General features: G+C 39.7%; 1 pseudogene; it reads left to right on the top strand.

Moving 5' to 3' along the window:
• The first annotated feature begins 2963 nt into the window (after positions 1-2963).
• Positions 2964-3503, top strand: LOC116885166 (annotated as a pseudogene).
• Positions 3504-24611: the final 21108 nt, after the last annotated feature.

The following is a 24611-nucleotide window of genomic DNA, read 5'->3' as shown; positions in this document are numbered from 1 at the left end:
AAAGGCATCTGTCATAATACCTAAATACACAAATAAATACCTGTTGGTTGTTTTGTATCTACAGGTAATTTTTATATATAGCATTTTATTTAATTTTCATAATCAACTTGGAACATTTTAATTTTTTTATAATTATTTATTTCACTAATTTTAAGTTATTGTTTTAACGAAAGTAGATTTTGCTCTCATGCAATACATCCTGATCAGCTTCCTCCCTCTCCACTCCTCCCAGCCCCCCCTCCCCTCTCCACAGATCCACTCCTCCTCCATTTCTCTTTGGAAAAGAGCAGGCCTCTTAGAAGATATTTTATGCTCATGTGACAAACTCCCACTCAGTGACCCTGAAGTTAAAGTTTGCCATTTATCTACAACTATGAAACTGGTTCTTTCTTTCTGGTACACTGTATTTTGATACTAGCACAGTACTAGACAGTGGTGTAATACATCAAAGAAAGTGATTTTAATAACTAAGGAGCCTGAGTTTAGAGGCCTAGAGTTCCACCTTCTGCTTGATCTCCTAGGTTTGTACATGAAGTTATTATAAACATAACTTTGAAAAACCCTTTGTGTGGTGCCTGTGACACACAACACGATCAACGGATGTTAATTTTCTTCCTTTCGTAACTTGCCATCAGCAAATAAAAGTTTTCCCATCTTAGAACCAGCTTCTTAGAGTAAGGGTTTCATGATTTTAATTTATCAAAAGACATGCTGAGAGGCAGGAAAATCAAGTTTTACTCAGTGTTTTGAGCAGTGCAAAGTCCACCAATGACAACGACAAAGTAAATATGTTTGGAAACAGAAAAGCACAGAACTGCTTCATGGAACAGGTCTTCTAGAGCGGACAATACATTATAGACAATATTGACATATTTACAGGTAAAAACCTTATAAGACATATTCTTCCAATGGAAATCAAATATTTATGCTTGGAATATCACATTGAACATCCAGTATCATCACCCGTACACAGATGCTAGGGGAAATTATTAAAGGCATAAATCAGATTTTTGTAATTGTGCACAGTATCCCTATCTTCTCAACAGGAGAGAACAAATTTAAACAACGTACTTGCCAAATTAAATAACTGAAGCCAAAGGGGGAAAAAAATCTACTCAATGTTATTTTCCAGGAAGGAAATGTTAGAAAAGTAGCCTGGTCGCCCTGCCTAGAGCAGGAGGCTGAAGCTGTTAGCATTTGTGCGGAGCCACACGGGGATACTAAATGACAGTTCACAGGAAAGGCCATGGGCAGACCGCTATGTTGGAATTCAACTTTCAAAATGCCTCTATCAAAAAAGTCTGGAAAAATCAGGTCGGGATGTATTAAAAGGTAGTTATCAAGACTAGAAACTTCAGATTCAGTTTTCAGATTGGGGACCCCACCTACAATGGTAAACAACAGAAATACAGCAAATAGAAATGATACTTTGTCTCCTGTGATTGTTAGCGTTTGAGCAGAAAACAAGACAGCAATACTCAGGGCTTGGCTGTGTGGCCACACTCGAGCGGCTCCAGGAAAATAGGGCCGTGATGGCTACGATATGACATAATGCATTTCACCCAGCTCTGTCGATAAAGCTCTCCTTCTCTTCGACACTTCCAAAAGTTATCATCCGCTCTTTACAAAATGGACCAAGAACTCACAATGACTCCATTTCCCTGGCATTTAACAGGAAATCAGGGGCAGTTACTGAATCTTAAGAAGGTAGGCTAATATTTTATTAAGATAAATGTAAACTTTATTCTAAAGTGTGGGAGCTGGCTTTTGACACCTCAGGTATACTTTTAATATTGCTATTCTTAGGACTTTAACTTTCACATTATCTTCAATTGGATTGGAAACTTGAGGATAGTAATCCTGTCTTATAATTTAACATAATGGGGAATTAGCAAGCTGATAGATGGCATGCTATCTTTAGAATCTCAAAATGGTTAATACCACAATATTACATTTATTTCTCTTGTAAAAAAAAAATCAAATCACAGCAGGAAAATATCAGTAAATTTTTCAGTCATTAGATGAGTCCCTGTGTATAAAAACAGGAAGTAGTCTGATAAGCTCGAATTCAGGGTATTTGGCTGTCAGTGTGTCCATAGGTTAGAGTCTTAACACTTCATAGAGCTCATTCAAATTCATTTTATCTGCAATTCAAACCATTTGCATTTTTCTCAAATTTCATGTTCAAAATTTATATTCTCTGCAGAAACACACACAGGGTCGGAGTGGGGGGGTGTGAATGACTCTTGCTTTTTGGACATTTCTTGACATTGGGAAGAACATTACTGTTATTAAACTAATAAAGGTGCTGTAATATGATTTATGCACCAATAAACCAAAGCATTTCAAATGGTCAAAGTAAACCTAGGCTTATAACAGATAGCATCTGAAAGAACTGTGGGTATCCCCTCATTGCAGATCAAGGCACACCTCAGAAGTAAGAACTACATTGGGTATTCTTCATGGGCCTTGGAACTTCCTCACCATTACCCACCAAATAAATGTTAAAAACGTGACACTTGACCTCCATGTACTGAAACTTAGACCCCGAATACAGTGATACCCATAGAATCTAGTGAAGTATTTATAGAAGCACCCAACCATATTGCTAGGGAAGTGAACACATCAATGTACAGAAAGAGACAGAAAGAGAGTGAATATAATATTATCACCTCTTGGCTTTGACTTCAAATCATAATTATAGTCATCACACAAAATGCAATCCATTCCCGTTTCCAGTGTTTCATTTTTGTCACCTGTAAGTTAGAATACTACAGGTTGCCTCAGCCTTTCAAATCATCCAATGATCTGGGTGCATCATTAAAATTAAAAATACCTTTAGTCAGTTAAAAACTAGCAAAGCCCACAGAATGTAATGGAAGTGATGATAGACAGGCAAAAATAACGAAAGCATACAGTGCATTAACATAAGAATAAGATCCATAGGCTCCGGCCGCTCCAAGATGGCGACTCCCATGCATCCGGGTCTTAGCTCGGAGGCAAGCTGAAGCCGATGAGCAACACGTAAGATGTCAGAAATGCTTGGAATTTGGTCATTGGATTTATGAATGCAAAAGGAAAAGAAAGTACCTACACGGGACTTCGAGAACAGCAGAGCTGAAGAAAGCTTTAAAAGGAAAAGAAAATAGATTATTGCAGCAAAGCATAGGAGAGACCAGCATTAGAAAGACCGAGAAGAAAAGGTCTAAGATTGTCACGAGTTCCAGTACCTGTAGCAGTGACAGTTCGGCCAGTGAGTCTAAGTCAGAGAGCGAGACACCTGCGACTCAGATGAAAGCCTCTCTAGCTTCTCCTCCTCAGCCCATTCTTCCTCCTCTTCTTCCTCCTCATCCTCATCATCGGACTCGGGCTCAGACTCCAGCTCCTCCAGCAGCAGCGGCGGTGGCAGTAACAGTTCCGAGAGCAGCTCTAATGCCACCAAAGAAAAGGAAAAAGAAACAGAACTCTCCAACACTGGACCAGTGGATCAAAAGAACTTGTGACTCCCAGGGGAACCGAAAACCTGCTCAAGCAAGTTAGCTGGTTAGACTTGTTAAAATCCAGAACTAAGTATTCACCATTGTGTAGTATATTTTATAAAAGATTATATATATAATATATTATATTATATATATAATCTTTTATAAGAATAAGATACAAAGTAATATATTCCATAAAGCAGTACTATGATAAATGAGGAAAGGTAGAGACACGGAAGTCCTGCTCTTGTCATATACTTCTCCCTGGGAAGTGCTGAGGAGAGCATGCATGTAACAGACAAGGCCAAATGGCTGGGGTTTGATATTCCTAGAAATCTGTTTTCACAAATGTTTGTGACACTAGAAACCCAAACTGTCCCAAAACTCACTCTCCAATCATTACCAGAAGTGGCGAGATTTTTAGGAGTTTGTGCAAAATCGGAGCAAGACAAACTTATAAAAAAAGAAGTCCTTAAATGATTTACGAATTACATCTTTCTGAAAGCAATGACAAGATAAAGAAAGAAAGCTTGGTCCAACAGCACGTCAGTTCACAAGGGTAAATTCCTCAGCTGTACACATGGCCCAATAAAGCCCTCCTAATCTGATGAGACCAGTGTGTTGTGAAGAATAAGAAAGATAAAACAAAACTTTGTATCTTCTGCCTCCCTTAAAATGTTCAAGGTGTTTGGGGAACTCAGGAAGGAGGTTAAAATAAAAAGAAAGCGTGTTTCTGGTGCTTTTCTCCTCTTCCTTTCCCTCCACTCTGTAGTTCCTCTTCCTCAGCCCCGTCTGATAGACAGCTGGGCTCCCCTCCCGCCCCGGGAGCCTCTGCCCTTCCTTCTCTAGCTCACACGCCACCAGGGAAACGATGCCATTAAAGCTCACACTTAGTCCTTTCTTCTTCTTAATTCCCACCAATCTTGCACCATGGAAGTTTTATATGGATGTGAATTTTCAACAATCAATACAGGTGCTAAGTTTCTACACAAAACACCCACAGGTGCCTTTTTGACTTGCTTCTGCATAAACATCTCCTATAAAATTCAACATACAGAAGAGAAATATTACACCTCTTTTTTGCTTTCATTGTATGTACAGTAGAAACCAAGATACACTAGAAACATGCGTGTGTGTGTGTGTGTGTGTGTGTGTGTGTGTGTGTGTGTCGCAAAGTTCAACTAGAAAATTGACAATTTTGGTGAACCATTTAGTCAGCATCAACCACTTCCGTAACCAAGTATTATTCTGATTAATAAAGCTTGCTGCCCAACAGAGCGTTATGTTTTTCTAATCTGTTTGATTCACCAACGTACAACCTTTCATACAAAGTCACTATTTATTTGTGTTTATTTTCATCCCTCCTCTTGCCAATCTCTAACATCAATTAATACCAGCTAACAGAAGCTGGAGTGCTGCCAATATTAGCCACTTGTTTCCCTCCTTTTAATCTTTCGCCCCCAGAACAGTTAATATTTCCAATCTGTGGCCCTCGGATATGGTGTTTTCATCCTCAAAACAATAGTTCTATTTGATGTATCTCAAACACAAGTCTGGCCATGTCCTTTCTTGGCTAAAACTCATCTGTGATTTCCAACACCTGCAAGACACGTTTTAAAGTTTTAGGTCGGCAGAACAAGTCCTCCATCTGCCGCTTCCTGAATTCATGTGGCACTTAAATCCTGGTGCCTTTACCAAACGCCTCCTCTTTCAGCCAGCCTATAATCATGCTAGCTCTGGAACCTGGAAAGACTTTCTTCAACAGCTCCCTTCTTCTAGATCCCAGCTTTCTTAAAACTATGGGTCCTACCCCATAGGGGGAATTGCAAAGTGCGATGAAGGAAACTTGAAAATATTTTCAATAGGGAAAACCTTCTTAATGAGCAACTGCTAGAAATTAATTCAAAACTAAAAACAATAATGATAATAGTAATGATGATGATGATAATGATAATAATAATAATAATAATAATAATAATAATAATAATAATAATAATAAGTCTGAGATGATTCTACCAGCACTGGCCATGATAGTAACATGTGTCTTCTCTGCATCCAGCTCCATGTTAGCCCAGGACATCATCTTCACTGCAGCCCGGCCTCTAGATGAGATACATGTGTTTTCCCCTGCATCACAACCCACAGTGTAGAGCACACTGCCTGCACTGCCTTGGCACAAACTCCAGGCAGTTTTAAGTATGTGGAGTGTCCTACTCTTGTGGAAACACAGTGGTTAATTTCCTAACAGAAAACCCCAGGCTTTTATACCATCATTTCTCAGCATGCACCATTTTAATACATCTCTTTGTGTGTTTGATCTTTATATATTTCTGTTTTGGTAGCTGTTTTGAGTTTGTTGTTTTGGGTTTTTAATGTTAAAGGAATTTTGCCTTACTACAGAATTTCTGAAGGTTTTGGAATTGCCTATATTGTACTATATGTTTATGCAAAGTAGTCTTCCCTGTATTGACAATCTAAAAATCAAAATATTGATAAACCTTGAAAAGCATTTGAGGGTTACTATCTCCTATGTTATCAAATATTCAGCCAAGATTAACTATGTGGAAAAATAAACAAATAAATCTTCCAATTAACATGCATCTTTTCTGTCTTCTTTAAAAAATGGTAGAATGATATGCACACTAAATAATTGTGTTGTAATAATTCATTTATAATATATTTGCAGTTAATACTTGATTTGTATACCTATTTTACATACCAATATACCTTGGATCATTTGAAAAATGTCTTTGGTGAAAATGGTCCATGAGCTGAAAGAGTTCAAGAAGCTGTGATCAGATAGTTCCTTACCGTATTTGGAGATTTATCATAGTATATGGTAAATATACTATGATATCCCCCAAAATATGGTCCATGCTTAGTTCTCAAGTAAGCCAAGGATTAGAGATGGCTTGTCTCTGATCCTATTATTTTATTGCCATTTCTGCCTAGACCATGAGATACTATAAGTGCCTATGAATTCTTCTGTTTCAGGTAAGAGAGGAAGGAAGGAACGAAGGAATGAACAAACGGACGAAGAAAGGAAGGAAGGAAGGAAAGGAAGAAGGAGGGAAAGGAAGGAAAGAGGGAAAGGGGGATTTGAATAGAATTTAGTTAGAATATCATTTTTAACTCACAGATATATAAAAGAAGGGAATTGGAAGGAAAAGGAATGTTCATGAGCAACGTCATGAAATGCAGAAGCCAATGAAATAAACAAAGAGAGAGAAATAAGGAAAAAGATGCATGACAGGAATCAAAGTTAACAGGGGGTTTGATCAAGTCGTCAAAAACCAGAATGCCAAAATAAAGGGCCTTAAAGTCACTCCTACAATGGACTGTGGATAAGGTTTGGCAGTGGCGGTTGTGTGACCACTATAAAGCAGCATTATGTAATAATCAGCAAGTCAGTGTCACGTCTCGCACCTGTAACCCTAGCTACTCTGAAGGTTGAAGATCTCTTAAATCCAGAAATTCAAAGTCAACCTGGGCAACATAGCAAGATCCTAACTCCAAAAAAGGAAGAAAGAATATTTACATCTATAGATAAGATATATTAGACTGGAGCAAAGTCTAGGAAAGCAGAGAGACGTGCATTGCATTATATAGAATATGGTACAATGAGGGATTGAATTGGGAAAATTGACTTGGCAATGGAGAAAAGAAATAGTCTTAAGAAAGATTTCTGGAGAGAGAAGTCCCAGGGATTGATAATGAGTTAGTCATAGGAGTCTTGGATGGCTTTAAGAATGATGATTGTACTAATGGCCAGTGAAGTTCACAGATGGTGCAGGCTGAAGAAGATTGGCAATGACTACAGAAAGAGGCCTGTTCATCTTGGAGGTTCATTGGGATACGTGTTTCAGATACTCAGGTGAGTGGCTCTGGCTTCAGAACTAGAATACGGGCTCATTTGTATAATCAAGGGAATTGAAAAGCACGTGTGGACGTCTGTATGAAGAACCACTGAGTTTTTAACTTTAGCACAGTATCTAAAACATAGTGATACAAAGTCCTCACAGGTAACTTGTGGACTTACTCTTCCTTGCTTACTTTTATGCACTTCACTGTGTGTACCACATCATCAGAGATCATACTGGGCACGCATGTGGGTTCCGTTCTGTTAACTTCCCTGCTGATGTCTGAAGGATCCTTTATACAAGACTCATATTAATTCTAGCAAATGTCCCACAGTATTTGTCTCCATATTACTCTGAGGAAGCTGATTTATTAATGGTATCAGTGGGACTGGGGCTATGGCCTAGTAGCTAAGAGCAGTAGCCTTCCTTACAGGTTTGTTCCTCAGCCTCCATGTAGAGGTTCACAAACATCTATCACTACAATCCTTGGGATTCATGACTTTAATGTGCAACGAGCAGTCATGGTAAATACATGCAGACAAAACATGCAAGCATGAGTAAAAATATTTTTTAAAGTGATATAAATAAATTCTAAGTTGGTAACTTGAAAGTTGTCGTATGAGCAATTAGAGTTTTTATTTCCATGCTCCTCTTTCTGTTTCTTACTGTCTGTCTTCTGTCTGTCTGTCTGTGTCTCTCTGTCTCTCTGTATCTCTCTGTCACTGTCTCTGTCACACATGCATGCGCGTGTGCACACAGAGAGAGGGGGGGGAGAGAGAGAGAGAGTTCTTAAAACCAATATAATTCTACATAGGAGGTTCCTACTATAATTTCGAACGCAAGAGAGTCTATGGTCCACAAAACGACCTTCTGTATTTTTTACACCGAGCAGGTGTAATCACACATTTAGAAGTTAATACATATTTACGGAGTGGCTATGATCCATTACTGTACTTACAATTCAGTGTAAATCAAAAGAACTTCTGTTTCTAAATCTCCAAAACCAGAGGATGTGAAATACAAGATAAAAAGCACTGTAAAGAATTGTGTCACCAATTATTAATTGGAAACTCTTCAGTAAAGCATGTTCACCCTGTGTGTTTTAAATAACAATTTTTAAACCTGATGTGAAGAAACCTTAAGCGTGTGTGAGACTCGTGGCTGAAGTGCATTTTCTGTAGGGCTCCAAGCATCCTTAGAAGTTTGGGCTGCACAGCTTATCAGCCGCAGAGCATCTCTCGGAGTCTCAGTGTTGTTAATCAAGATAGATGGCACAGCAGTTAACGCTGCTGTTAGTAAGACCCTGGCAAAGATTAGAAGGTTATCGCACAGATATAAACAGGAGCTCTGGGATTCCTATCTACCGTATGAAATTAACAACTAATAGGTATCTCTCTTTGATAGTTGATTTGATGGAGTGCGTGTGGATAAAAGTCAACAAGTGAACAACTTGATTGTCTGCTGAATTAATAGAACGGAAGAACTTTAAATGGTTCTGAAAGCTAATTTGATTCAGACGCCTCCGTGAGGTTCCAGCTCTTTTGTGAAACTGGTAAATAAGATGCTGGCAATCCACTCTGAGGGGAAACGAGAGCATTAGCAGCTTCTGTCTTTGGAGTGAAAACAATCATATGTAATTCCTTCTTTTCAAGGAAGCAGCCTGAAACTTAGGCGTGTGTTCATATTATACTCCAAATAAACACTGGAAATTAAAGTAGAGAGAGATGGCCCTTTGGATTGGCCTTCACAGCGCTTCCTGTTTCCATCTCTCTCTTGCATTTGTCTTGACAGACATTCGATTTATTTGCATTTACCTCCTTAATATTTTTCCTTTTTTAGGCCCATTTAAATTCCAATTTCCAATAGTACTTGGCTGTTTCAACCCCTGGTGGCAATGTTTAGATTCTGAGATGGTATTTAAAACACAGAACACGGGAGAGGCAGTGGCTGCAAAGGTTCAACTCCAGTGACCATTAAGCTCCAACCACTCCAGTTTTTGGAGGAGTCAACACATTGTTGTCCTGATATAATTTTCTTCTCACTTGAACTTCTCCTGAATAGACCTCAGGTATCCCTCACCCACAAGACAAAAGCTCTTCCCGAGACAGCTTTGCCCAGCTATCAGTGTGCCATGAATGCTTGCCTCAAGGCTGACACAGAAGCCTCTGTTTGCCATCCGGTGTGTCCCACTCCCATCTACACTCAGTTGAGCAGGCACACTGGCTCTCTGGCTTTCTCCCTTCTGGATTATAAATAACGGAAGCACTGGCTATTCAAATGTCACTTACTGTGCCTAGCAAAGAGCCTGGCATAGAAATCCCCTTAAACACTGTTGATCACATGACAACTGAGAACAAGGAGGAAGCATTGCAGAGCAAATTGGCTCAAGGTGAACCCCTGCTCCAGCAGAGCCCACTGGGGCATCCTCCAGACAGGAAATGCGAACTGTGTGATGTAATTGATACAGTCCATTTGCATCTGCCTTCCACGTCAGGCTCCTGGTATCTTTAGGAGTCTCCCCCCAGATACTTCCTCCTTGTACAGCCGTGTTTGGGCAGCCATGTTGGGGGCATTATGCTTACAGCTTTTGATGTTGCCAAAACATGTACAAATAGCATTATGTGAATGCAATAGATTGTATCTGGGAATATATATGCATATACAAATACATGTTTGATGAAAAAAAAAGAGGCCATAAATTTGAAGGAGAGCAGGGAACGGCATATGGGAACATTTGGAGGGAAAAAAGGAAAGAGAGAAATATTGTAATTAAAGTACAATGTTAAAAAACAAACAAAGGCTACTAAAATATATTTATATAATAGGGAGAAAGTTCTTCAAAGAGTTACATATTTGAGAATTAATTTTTAGGATTAATATTAATTCTGAAAACTTCTAGCTCCATTTCTATTTTTCTCTAAAAAAAAACTATCACCTAGCTTTTCCATGCAACTTTAGTTAACCAAGCCTTAATTCTTAGTAAGTTTAAAATAAAAAGTCAAATAATTATTTCTTAAATTTTAGTATCTCTTTGATTCTAGCTAAAACAATACAGGAAGGTGATGTCAAATGATAAAAGCAGAATTCCTAACAGTTTGCATGGTCTGACCCCTGTAGAGCCACTTCTGATATCAATCTGTTAATAATAAAAGGTGAGGGAGGAAGGCACCCAAATGTCAACCACGATAACCTCTAATCTGCACATCACTGCCCTGTCTTCTTCCCTCTGTATTTTCTAAGCTCTTAAAAGCAATAATTTGGGAGCTGAGATCATAGCTCAGGAAGCCATTGCCTAGCATGTATGAAGCTTGGGTATTCGTCCTCAAAACCAAACACACGGAAAACAAGATCATGGTTGCATAATATTTCTGTTTTACTTGAGCCATTTTTACTTGAATTTCTAAGTAGTTATTGGTGTGTAGTACATACTGAAAAGGTCCTTCATAACTCATATTCCCAGATCACAGAGGTCCTGATAATTTCCCTTTTGCATAAAAGGAACTTTGTCTTGGCAGCAGCCTGTGGTGGTGAAAATTCTGCATTTTCCATCGCCTTATTTGATGCTCTTGAAGTATTTTGGTTATTCTGGCTGCCTTCTGTGAAAGAAAAAAATAGAAAATTCCATCTACTCCAACTCCAAAATATTTCTGTATTCTCTGACAAGCGCAAGTAACGTTAGTTACTTCCGGGTTTGTGATAGTCCAGGAGGCAATCTTGGGTCCTAGCAGTGAGGAGGGAAGAGTCTTGGGCAGAAGTGACTACCGCTGCCTGAAGAGGAGGGAAGGTGTGAACTGGACGGTGTGAACTGGCTTGCACAAGCAAGCAGGATGTGCAAGTGGCTGGCTCCTCGGGAACCGTTTTAAGCACAGCAGTTTCCAGAACCTGGGTCCAGAACCTCTTTTTCCCCTCATCAGCCCTCAGCTCTCCAACTGAAGATTCTCTAATCACAGAAATTCCACTAATCTTCATCTCTGGGGAGGAGGAGCTCCGAATCTCTAATTATATAGACAACGACATGAGTGAATGTTGTTATCATACAGCATAGTGGCTCCCCCACTCTTCTCTTCTCTTAGAAATGTTCAGGAATCTCCTACGGGAGTCACGTGACCCAGCACACTGGTGAGGACCTCAGAAGTTAGCCTGGCCTTGAGCCAGTAGCCACATAGTCACTACACTTAAACAAGGATGAAGCTCAGACACACTGATTATAGTTGACAGTCTACCTCTCAAACAGAGTAAAGACTTGTCAGACGAGAAAGTGATTTAGGAACACCTCTTAGACACATGGAATTATAAACCTCTTGCCTGATAAGAGGTCTTTACAATTATCAGATTCCTAGAATTATTGAGCAAAAACAGAACTAAGAAAAAATCCAGTTAAACACACAAATCATACAAAGAAGTCATGCAAAAGTCAGATGTGAAAACCCAGGGTGTGAGTTTGTATAACTCTCGGCATAAAATATGGTCTTTTATTATAAGCAACACATGTATACAGTCAGAGTTTGAAATTTACACATAGTTCAAATACTCTGAAGAATTTGCTACTCAAAGACTACTCTCCTAAATCATTCTGTGTATGAAGAGTATTTTATCCACGATTTATGGTTTAAAGATTTTCAAAATACTCAAATCAGATACATCAAAATAAAGCCAAATTTTATTTTTCCTAATGAAATGCAATAAGCTACCATCATTATGAACTATTGTCTAGTGTATGAGTTTTCTATATTTCATATAAAAATCTTTATTAGAAATCACATGTTTATAGCTTTAGTCTAAATCTTATGGTCATTATTAGCACCTAATTCATCTGACTGACTTCACCAAAAAAGAATAAACTGGAATCCACAATATCAATGTTACTAAAAACACTCAAAACAGAAAAAGGTTAGTGCTCCAGAAGAGGAACTGACTCTCTGAACTAAGATGTCAATGAGTCATTTTCCAGGCTGGCAAGATGGCTCTGTTGGTGAAGGTGGTGGCATCCATGCTTGGTAACTTGAGTTTGATCTGCAGAACACACATGATAAGAAGAAACAACTGACTTCCACACTATTGCACCTGTGTGTAGTGGCCTGAATGAGAATCCCTTCCCCACCATAGGCTCATATGTTTGAATACTTGCTCTGACCTCAGGTTCAATCCCAAGGACACAAATGGTGGAAAGATAAACTATTCCTGAAAGTCATCCTCTGCCCCCACACCACACACATGCAATGGCACAAGAGCACATGCCTCACACACATACAGACCAAGTAAAGGAAGGATAAAACAGAGGAACTTTTGAAAAGAATTCATTTTCCCTGGTTTTTCTTTCTTGTCTTCTCCCTCACACAAAGGTGCTCTTTTACAGTTGTTGCAAATTAATGGTCACTATGAAAATTTGAATCTAATTTGTCTATGAATGTATGTTTCTCTTCTCCCCAGAATACTTTTAGTACACTATCATACCTATGTGCAGTCGTTTGGATGTGAATGGACTTCACAAAACTGTACATTTGAATCCTTTATCTCCAGTTGGTGGAATTGTTGGGAAGGCTTAGGAGGTATGACCTTGTTGGAGGAGGTGTGTCACCAGGGGGTGGGCTTTGAAGTTACAAAGTCTGAGAAATTCTCAGTTAGCTGCTTCATGCTGATGGAGATGTAAGCTCTCAGCCACTGCTCCAGTGTCATGGCTTTCCTGACTGCTGCCATGCTCCCCACCATGGTGATCATGGACTCTACCCCTCTGCAACCACGAGTCTGATGAGTGTTTTCTTTTCTAAGTTGCCTTGGTTATGGTGTCTTATCATAGCAATAGAAAAGTAACTGAAATACTGTATTAATTTAAAAACATACGCTTATGCAAACTTCTTTCCTAATAGAATTGGTGTATGATAGAAACTCCTAGAACAGAGCCCAATAAATTCTATTGGAATGGTAATGATGTTATTAACTTAATTGTCATCACAGTGGTTTGAAGAACACGACCAATAAGAGGTCACATTTTCCTGGAATCCAAGCCCGCAGAAGGCAGAGATGAGCAGACTACAACCTCAAGGTCCACCTGAGTAGAGTGAGAACTGTCTCAGAAGCAAACAAAACAGAACAAAACAAAACAGAAAAAGGAAAAAGAAGGGGGAAGAGGATAGAGGTTATGGCTTCCTTCTCTCCCACAGATCTTAGCATAGCCCATCTTTTTCTTGTCCCTTTCTTCTCATATAAGAATAAAAATGTCTTCCCAAATCTCTGACTCAATGGGGCAAAGAAGATCTCAACTTTCCTGAGAAAATACAATGGAAATGATCGTTTCTCATGTTAAATAGCAAGAACCACAGTATCTACCTCATTGGGATTTGTTCTGAGAATTAAATGTTAAGTCTCATTCATAAAACCATCAGCCATAGACAGATCTCATAGTAAACTCTCAACTAGAGTTGGCTCTCTAGGATTATTAGTCATTAGTAGAAGCTCCCAGCTCTTTGGAAAAATAATTCTGTTTCCTTTGGAGTGTGACCTAGTCATGAAAACAGTACATGACAACTGATAAGAATTTCTGTCCCCATGTCACTACTTTATGTATCACTCATGCAGTAAGGAGGAAAATCTGGATTCTGATGTCTGTTTCCTGGATTCAAAACTGTGATAGTAGATAATCTTTTCTTGTCTTCATTCTCTGATGACGAAAGTTAACTGTTTTATGAACATTTCTCAGACTTAAAACCCACCTTGACAACCCATCACTACCTAGTATTCTACCATAAACTCTAGGCATTTTGTGGCATATGCTCAGCTACACTCCACAATATTGCCACCACACAAAGAGGAACAAGTGGTACAGAACTAAATGACTCTCTCAGAGCACAAAGTGTTATGACTAAAATATGAAGCGTCCTCCATAGGCTAGATATGTTTGAACAGATGACCCAGTTCTGGGAAATCGTGCAACTGTTAAAAATTGACACCTAGCTGAAGGAGGTAGGTTGCTAGAGGGAGGGTATCTTACGGTTTCCATTGCTGTGAAGATACACCATGACCAAGGCAACTCTTATAAAGGCAAACTTTAACTGAGGCTGGCTTACAGGTCAGAGCTTCCATCCATTATCTTCACGGCAGGAAGCAGGACAACATCCAGGTAGACATGGTGCTAGAACAGGAGCTGAGAGTTCTAGGTCTTAATCTAAGGGTAGCCAGGAGGAGACTCTCTCTTCTGTAGGCAGTTAGGAGGTAGGTCTCTTCTGCCCTGGGTGGAGCTTGAACATAGAATCTCAAGAAACACCCTCACAGTGACACACCAACAAGGCCACACCATACTCCAAACAAGGTCACACTTCCTAATAGTGCCACTCCCCGGCCCAAGCATATTCAAAGCACCACAGAAGGGAAAAGATCTTATGACCTTAAACCACCCAAGATTCTGGCAGATCCCACATCTTCAAAGCTGCTATCACATCTGGGGGCCACTTCTGTAACTCTACCTTCCCCTACCATGTGGACTCTAACCCTTTTATAAAATAAGTGGAAAATAAATCTTTTCCCCATTCATTTGCTTTATCCAGGTATGTTATCACAATGAGAAAAGTAGTCGTTAAAATGATATGGAGGTGATGGGCTCCTGGAGGCCACAGTCTGGCTTCTCTGTGGGTTCTCGGAATGTTCCCGACGTTTGAGCAATGCGGAGGCCAAACCAAATGTTCATCTGTCAGTGGGTTCATCTGTCAGGGTTCCTTAGCCCTGTTGTCTCTAGATGTTGGCTACCAAAATAAAGTGAGAAGTCATTCTTGGGATTTTCATCTCAGGAAGGATACCCAACCTAAGGACTTCTTATGACAGTTGATATGATGCTAAGGTGTGTGGATTTATCCCAACAGATGCCACCACTGATAGGGAAGTCAGTCCTATAGTGTACTATCAGGGTAACACAGAAATAGCAACAAAAAGCCAAATATGTGTCTTCTCTGTTCCCAAATGACATGTTGTATTTTTTCTGGAACTGTTATTTGTAAGTATTCTAGAGGCTACAGTATACATCAGGAGCAGAAGTATGAGACTCAGTGTGTGAGACTCCAGGGCCAATCCTTAGACCAGCCAACAAACGATAAAAGCTTCCAGTGCAATTCCTATTAATATCTTTAAATTAGAATTATTTTTGCAGCTGTGTTCTCACAGAGCACTGACCCTGCATTTCTCACTAGGCTAAAAGTTTTACATTCCACTTTTGTTTTTTGTTCGTTTGTTTGTTTGTTTGTTTGTTTTACTGATATTCTGCAACTTCTCGGTAGAAGATGTATCCTTGTTCCTCTTTGCAGTAGGAACTGAGGCTTTAGGTATTCAGGCTCAGTGATGTACACATGTAATGTCAGCACTTGATAGAAGAAAACAGGATTGCGAGCTAGAGACGCGTCCGGGCTATACAGAGACCCTGTCTCAAAGTCAAAAAGCAAGAGACTTGTTAAGATGCTGAGTCCTTCTACAACTCAGGGAACCCGATTAAGGACAGTGGGGGAAAGAAGAGATTACAGACACTTACACACTAAGAAAACTGAGTTACATGGACCGGGCTCTCAGACGGAAAAAGCTTAGCATGTTTATTGTGCACACTTGGATAAAGTCAGGGTTATTGCATATGCTCGAACAAAGCAGCAGGCACATTGCAGACAGATAAACAAGGAGAAATTTATGAGATATACCTGGTCAAGGAGACAGAGTAAGCTAACCTGGGTAGGAGCAGTCTCTGTAGGGGGATAAATGTCTTCAGGCTACAAATACCCGTAAGGAGAAAGCAATGGCGGACATTTTCTGCACACTAACAACAGCTGCACATGGACCAGAGAAAGGCTTGGCCATACCTCTGAGCCTCATCCTGGGTGGGGGTGCCGTTAAACACAGACCCGAGCCTATGATCCTTAGCATGACTGTGGCGCGCTCCCCACAGTAAGAACCTTCCCTAAGTTTCCATATTGAATAAGTGGCTTCATTTCCGGGCCCTTCGAACACTACTAGACTTTCCTGAGAACAACTGCCCACACCTTTTACTACCCCTTATCAGTGAAATCAGCACAGCGTGTGCTCCCGAGCAAGACGCTCTTCTTCTTCCTTCCCGCTGAAGGGCCACTGAGAACGTAAAAAGTTCTCTGTAAAAAGAAACAACCGCCGCATGTTTCTGACAGTCTGGAGACCCGGCTAAGGGACTGCTTGGCATTCTAGCTTTGAAAGGCCAAGTTTCACAAAGTAAAACCTCCACTTTGTGTGTATGTGTGGAAGTGATTAGTCATTTAATACTGGAAGCCCTACCTGGAACACATTTCTTAATACATTTTTTCCCCATGCATGATGTCTTTCCACAATTTATTGCCACATTTTATTAAACTCTTGTTACCTAGCGTGTAATTGGAATCATCACTGATACATGAAACACGAGTATACAAATCTGAAACAGAGTGGAGGCAGGTCAAAAAAAAGCCAGGGAAGAGCTCATTTTGAAAGTGGAGGGAAGACAGAGACTGCCGTGTAATGAATTACTGCACCCTTCCAGCCCAGGGCACCTTCTCCCAGGAAGAAAATCATCGTAACTTGATTCTCTGTGAGCGAGAGATGATGAACTAAAACAGCAAAGAGGCAACAAAAAGAAATAGGTGGCTCCCGTAATAGATGCCTTCCGTGCTTGACTCCTCAGAAACAGAGACTCTACCGGAGGTGAAGCACAAAACGGAACTCTGGGTTTCATTTTCCAGGGCCACTCTGATGAGGAGGCCGCCGGTTTGGCTTTGTCTTCCCTCGTTCGGGATGAGTTTGGATATTTGGTCCTAAGATACTAACTATTCATTGTCCTCAGTCCTTCCCTAGATGCTAGCACACGCTTGACACAGCATAGAAACAAAATGTTTTATTAATTAAATGATTGATAAGTAGTAAATCTAAAACTGTATTTTTAAAATAAAAAAACCTACTAAGTAAAACGTTATGACCTGGATAGGAGTCTTTTACAGCAAATCAGGTGCTGGGCTCTTTTTGTGAAGGAACAAACTGTTTCTTTTCCAGTTTCAGGCTGTTAGAAATTTTTCCCTGAATTCCCTGTCTCTTCTCTCATCTCCAGATTACAGCCTTCTTTCCACCTCAGTACATTACATCTATTTCCAGGCACATTCAGAGGCCATTCATGGTGAAGACACTGCCACAGGTGAACAGAAAATATTGCATTTATTTTACTGAAAGACAGGCAAAGAGAAGCAATAAAAGAAATGAAACAAAGAAAGCAACAGACTTCCCCAATTCCCACTGTCTCAAACCCTCACTTTCTAATCACCACGTTTATTGTCATCATTGAGACCATAAATATTAATTATTATCCATTGCATAAGCATGGACAGCTGAGTATAAGCTATTCTATATTTTATTACCATCACCTAGGTATATACAAAATTATATCATCAAATTTATGTCTTTTTTTCCACGTGGAAAGGTTTGATGGGAGAAGAAGAGTAGAAGAGTAAGGAATTGAGGCCGGCCATGAGCATGTGGAGGGAAGGAGGAGGGGAATGGGGAGAGAAGGGACAAAGAGGAAGAAGGGAAGAGCAGAGGAGAAAGAGAAAAGCAAAAGTCAAATTTATGTCTTATCAAGGTTTCATCTATGATGAAGAGGTTTATAGGAGAAAATATACAAAATGTAAAATTGGAAAATAAAATTATCTAAAGTGCAATTTGTCTTCATCTGCAAATAATGATCACTACTGTTGTTCTGTTCTATATTATTGAAACTAATAAAAAGAGAGAGGTTAAGGAGAAGAATCAGCTGGCAAATCCTCCCTAGTGGGCTCTGTGCACCAGGAACTTTTGAAGCACATAGTCCACAGTGTTGGACTTCAGAACTAGAGCCAGTCTGCTTAAGAAATGTACATTAAAAAACTGAAAGGTAAAGGTTATGAAGAAAATAGTCATGGAAAGAGAGAGACAGCATCTATGGAACAATTCACCATGAGATGGTCCCGGGTCTCTTTATGAAAATGACACTGGGTTTAGAGCTGGATTTCAGGAAAAGTCTCAAACGGATCCACTAACATCGGTATGAGGTCGGGGTATTTGAGGAACAAAAAAACCAGTGTTTCCGAAATATGCTGAATCAGAGTTGTGAGAAAGACAACACTAGAGACTTGCGGGAGAGGGGATCAAAGAGAGCTTTTGTGGGGTACCAGTTCTATTCTGGAGGTGATGGGAAGCTTGTGGGGGTTAAAAAGCATCCTAGGTCTGACTGACCAGCATAAAAGTCTACCTTGCCCTCTTAGAGTACAGACAATGGGGTGAGCCTAGTACTGAGCCTAGGACAGGAGCACCGAAAATAGAGAGGTCCTTTGAGCTCCAAACATTGCCTCTAAAAATTATATGCATAATGTCATTATGACTATGAATTTAAGGTTCTGAAGCCTGAAATATTTTACTTTAGTAGGCAATTTTTTTTGCCCTAGATTCCTACAAGTTTCTCTCATGGTGCATTTTTTGGACTTTCTATAGGGCTTGACTAAAAATTAATCTTTGTTAATTTTGCTGGAGTGTCACGCACTGCCATTTCCCACCACTTCCATGGATCTCTTCATGACATCTGTGGACCGTGCTTCTGTTCCACTGGACTCTGGACTCCCATTGAGGATTTTGAGCTATTTTAGCCTAAATTCTTATCCCTTTCCTGCACCCCAGGAACAATACTTTCTAGTGATTGCTACATACCTCTATGCTCTTTTTTATCTTGTAGAAAGTGTTTTAACATTTTTCTCTAGAATAGTCTTTGCTCATGCATGTCAGGTGCATATGCAGGCTCTCTTACTACATTCGGGATTCCTTGAGAGCTTGCTTTATTGCATATAGCATCTCATTTTAATTTAACTTTTCCTGCCTATCGTAAATTAAATGTATCATGTAACATGTGCTTGTTTATCCTGATAAGCTGTCTTCAAAAATATTATTTCTGTATAACTTACAAATCCTTTCCTTTATAATATATTTTCCTTCTTTTTTTTAATCTCAAAATGAAGACCACGCAACCATATCTACTGTTTCTATAAAGGGAGTTGGCTGAACTTTCTCAGCCCCCTTCATTTTCTTCCTCAAAAATCTTGAGGCAACACAGTTCTCTATGTAAATTGTCAGGTAAACCCCTCTACAGACTGGAGATAATACATGCAAAGTGGGAGCTATGAGAATTACTGGAAGAAGACACAGTTCCTACCCTGACATTAAAAGGATGAAGAGGTTTTATTCAAGAGGACTAGACCTAAGGAAGTTTCAAATGTGACAAGGACAAGAAAACAAGCAGAGAATGCAGGGTCATTCACATAAACAACGGATGAGGTCAAATAATTCTGCTCCATTCTACTTATAAATCTACCATACAGACTATGAACCAACATTTCCAAATAATGTTCTATACTCAGGACTCATCCTACAAGGCACTCCATGCGAGAAACTCAATCCCATAACCAAACAAGCTCCAGAAACATTACACTTCCTACCCCATCCCCTTTGGGTAGACTCATGGCGAACACTAGCACTAGAGTCCCAGAGAAAAACCGGTTGCAAAGACACTTGATAATCTCAGTTTGGAATTTTCCACAATTTGTCTCTAATACCTATTCTCGTCCTATGACAGTTCTGGGAAAAAACGTTGGAAAGTGTTGCTGGATTTGATGAAGAGTTACTGAAGACTTTGGCTAGGGAAGAGACATGATGAGATTTACATTTGTGAAGATTCGCACTGATGCTGTGGAGTAAACCAGTGGAGGCAAAGCTGGAAAACGGAACGTTAGCATTACCTTCCTCATGCAAAGCGGAAGCATGACTGTGGACACAGGATAATGCATATGTGCTAGAATCACTGTAGACCGTTAGAAAACGGGAACGGGGAATAAACTGCAGTTGTGGTTTAAGAGAAACAACAAAAGAGCCAACCCTGCCTGCTTTGCCTCAGCATATGCCCAGATAATATATAAAGCCCATTTGCAGGAGAACTGTGGCCAGAACTTCAACCTTCAATCTCGTGTCTTCAAATTTCTTCCAGCAAAGCATCTCCGAGCAATCCTGGATGTTTTTCACTCTTTAAATTGGATAAAGGGCAATCTTGTCCTTTGTGTCTCCAGTGCCATTTCCAGCTACATTTAGTCTGAATTGTCCCATCCATTTTTCTTTAAGAGAGTTATCTTATTTTTGTTCTTTAAGAGTTTGATGTTTTCTTTAAGGCAAGAGAACAGTCCTGTGGCTAAATAGCCCAGGTCACAAAGATGCCGAAGTCTGTTTTATTTTTCTAGTCAGCTCCGCCAAGCCTTTTCAATATCTCTCTGGCTCCAGTTGATTTGCCTTTCTTCTTCATACTAAAAACTGGAATGTTTCCTACATAAAATTGATTTTCTTACCACTCCCCTCCAGGCATTCATTCAGAAAAACAATCAATGTCTCCTAATAAAGGGTTAAGGAGCCACTGAACCGTTACTGTCTAATTAATTCCACTGCATTATTTTATACTTTCAAGATCTCTTTTGCCCATCACATTCTAATAGTAAATAAGTCCTCTAACAAAATGTACTAAGCACTACAAGGAAACAAACTGCTAATTTCATTTTAGGCAAATTTATCATAAGGTTTTTATACTTAAAAAATGTACAGATTGTCCCAAATGTCATTACCAGGGTTTTCAGCACAAGTTAAATTGAATCACTACTTTTAAAAAAATGGAATCTTTTTTTATCCTGACCAGTCTCCTCTGCTCCTCTGTCTGATAGAAATACATACACACATACATATATATATATGTATATATATTTTATATATATATAGAGAGAGAGAGACACACACACACACACACACACACACACACACACACACACACACACACACACAGAGCATCTAAAAGAACATGGTTAAGTATGGGCTATTACAGGAGTCTATTGGCCTCTGATGGCCTCCATCACTAAGTAGTCTTTTTTTTAACTTTACTTTCTTCTTCTTTTATGGTTTTTTGAAATTGAGTTTCTCTATGTAGCCCTGGCTGTCCTGGAACTCACTCTGTAGACCAGGCTGGCCTCAAACTCAAGAGATCCACCTGCCTCTGCCCCCCAAGTGCTGGGATTAAAGATGTAATCCATCATCATCTAGCTAACTGGCTAGTGTTCCTTGAAGGATTAAGACTTAAGATCAGGATTGTCAACACAATTCCCCTTTCCTTATTCTTGTCTTATGCCCTTTACCTAAAATAAACATTCAGTGTAACTTTTAAAGCCAATGAGACTTCTCTTGGTTCTCTTCACGGATTCCATTGTCTCTCACTCTGAATGGAAAGATTCTTCCACCTGTGCTGGGAGTAGGTGTTGGTTCTCAGGTAGTCAGAGGAACACACACCTTGGTAAGATGGTGCTTTCGTGAGGAGCTGATGAAGCTGTCTTAGGAAAAGGCACAGGAGAAGGGACATAAGAGACAAAGGTACTGAGGCAGCAGTCAGATCTAAAGGAGATGTCTCTGGTGAGAGCGGAGCTCACAAAAGAGTGTGTAAGGAGAGGAAATTCAAAAGTAAGGGGAGCGTGATAGGAACATAAAATTCTGATCAGAAAAAGAGGAGCTACTCCATCAGGAAAGGATTTATAGATACCTTAGTGGTTACAGAGTCACCAATGGTTTAAATGGAGATAAGAAGGTGTGGCTGGCAACTCTTAGATTTGTCATCCAATTTTAGAGAGTCGTGAAAATTTCAGAAACAGCCCTAAAACTATCAACATAGAAGGAGAAAATGTCAAGAAAAAATTGACAGAGACCCCTACAGAATCTGTGTTGATGTTTAGATGGGATCTTTGGTGATAGGCATTCTAAGACATGCAGGTTCTGTGGTTCTAGCTCCTCGAGGTTATAAGAAGAGTGTGGTGCAGCTAAAGTGTCAGTAAAGAGCTCTGTACATGTGGTATAGTCAGGGTCAGTGTTGAGAGCAGAGCATAGACTCGCCACCCTTAGCTACAAGGGTGTCACAGTAATCCACGCTAGAACAAACAAGGAGCCTGCACCACAGTCACTGGGGTGGGGCGGATCATAACTCAATCAGAAGCAAGCACAGCTTCCAGGTTTTCTGGTGTCAAATATAGAGGGAACACAGAAAACGAGAATTCTCGAATGACTCCTAGAACGGGTGACGTAGAGGTGGAGAGGGTGGACCAGGAAGACTGCAGGAGGAATCAGGAGGCAGACAAGGAAGCTAGAATAAAATCAAGGCTTCTCAACCAGGTTTACAAAGGGACCACGTTAAAACACTGGCTGTTTTTCGTGGTCTCAGCACACATTTCTAGAAATGTGGTGCAGTGGGTGAGACTTGCATTTCTAAGAAGACTCCACGTCATCTTGGTGCTCCTGTTTCCACACTTAGAGATGAGTTTTAAGCACCAGAAAAGCACAAGAAGTTTCCACAGGCTTCCTTTTGTTTATTACATAGGGAGAAATCTACTAAAAATTTTTTTATTTATCTTTTAATAGAATGGAAATAAAACAACTGTGCTGTTACCCTTGAATGTGTTAACTTTACAAATGAGACCCTGAAACTATGAGTCAGAGGAGACCCTTTCTCCTCACATTTTTACGTCAGGTGATTTAGATAATACAACCACCTGTACTACATCTTAAGGATCCAGACTCTAAGATCTTTCCAAATTTAAAGTCACAGTTTTCAATGCAGGATCCCTGGAATCTAAAATATTTTTTTAAAAATACAGCTGCTCTTGACTAGACCGGTCAGAGAACAATACAATGTTCCCTTCCTGAGTCAAAATACCCTAGATAGAAGAGTCAAATAGGGAGGACAATAGATATAGAAACAAACCAATTTTATTCTATTCTTGAAATATTAATTTTAAAGAGTAATTAATATAATGTATTTATTATTTATTGTTCTAAAACTGTTATTCCTTTTCGGTAGCTTTTCAGTGATGGTAGGCATTTTTGCTTTCAGAATAATAACTCATTCAGTTTTATTTAAGCCATTTTTATATTTTTATTGCATTGCTCAAAAGTATAAATGTTGTGGTACTAGACAAGTCCATAACCTAAATCTATCAGATGGGTCTAAATGCAAAGTCTATATTCTGTTAAGGCAAAGCATCAGTAAAAGAAACTATATCACTCCATGCATCTTGTGCAATTTCTATATAAACATTGAACAAATATTACACTGCAGAAAAATATAACACAAAAGGGAACAATTTCTCAGCATTGGAGAATTAAGCTGAGTAATGCGAATTTCTCAGTTCCAAATCTACTTCCCTCTTCTCTGTGAAAGAAGAAAAATGAGACCAGGGAGAGTGAAAGAAAATCAGCAAGAGATGTTCCAAAACTCTGAAAGTTTTTGTTTTAAGCAAACAGCATTCCAGAGATGGGAGGGGATAGAAAGAATGTACTAGCAATTATAAATATTCCTGTGTGTGTGTGTGTGTGTGTGTGTGTGTGTCTGAGTGAGTGTGTGTGTGTATGTGTATGTGTGTGTGTGTATGTGTGTATGTGTGTGTATGTGTGTATGTGTGTGTCTGTGTGTGTATGTGTGTGTGTGTGTCTGAGTGTCTGAGTGTGTGTGTATGTGTGCATGCGTGTGTATGTGTGTGTATGTGTGTGTCTGAGTGTCTGAGTGTGTGTGTATGTGTGCATGCGTGTGTATGTGTGTGTATGTGTGTGTCTGAGTGTGTGTGTATGTGTGCATGTGTGTGTATGTGTGTGTATGTGTGTATGTGTGTGTCTGAGTGTCTGAGTGTGTGTGTATGTGTGTCTGTATGCATATGTATGTGTCTGTGTGTGTCTGAGTGTGTGTCTGAGTGTGTGTGTGTGTGTGTGTGTGTGTGTGTGTGTGAGTGAGTGTTTGAGACAGGGTTTCTCTGTGTAGTCTTGGCTGTTCTAGAACTTACTTTGTGGATCAAGCTGGCTTTGAACTCAGAGATCTGCCTGCCTCTGCGACCCTGGTGCTAAGGTCAAAGGTGAGTGCCACCACCTAGTGAGTGATAGACAATTTCTAAGTAAGATTTCTAGTGTTTAAGTCAGGAACATAGCACTTTAATTGTATTTCATGAGTGTATGTGTATTGTGCATGTGTGTAGAAGTGTAGTGTGTGTGTGTCTATGCCTGGTATATACATGTATGCCTGGGTAGTGTATGTTTACTATGTAGCATGTATGTTTCCATGCATGTGGACACCAGAGGCCAAAGCTGAATGTGTTCATCGATCATTTTCCATCTTATATTTGAGGTAATCACTCACTGAACTGAGTGCTCCCTGATTAGCTGG

The sequence above is a fragment of the Rattus rattus genome, chromosome 1 (genome assembly GCF_011064425.1).
Source record: "Rattus rattus isolate New Zealand chromosome 1, Rrattus_CSIRO_v1, whole genome shotgun sequence".
Taxonomy (NCBI): Eukaryota; Metazoa; Chordata; class Mammalia; order Rodentia; family Muridae; genus Rattus; species Rattus rattus.
Note: the sequence above shows the minus strand (reverse complement) of the source record. Positions and strands in the feature narration are given on the sequence as shown.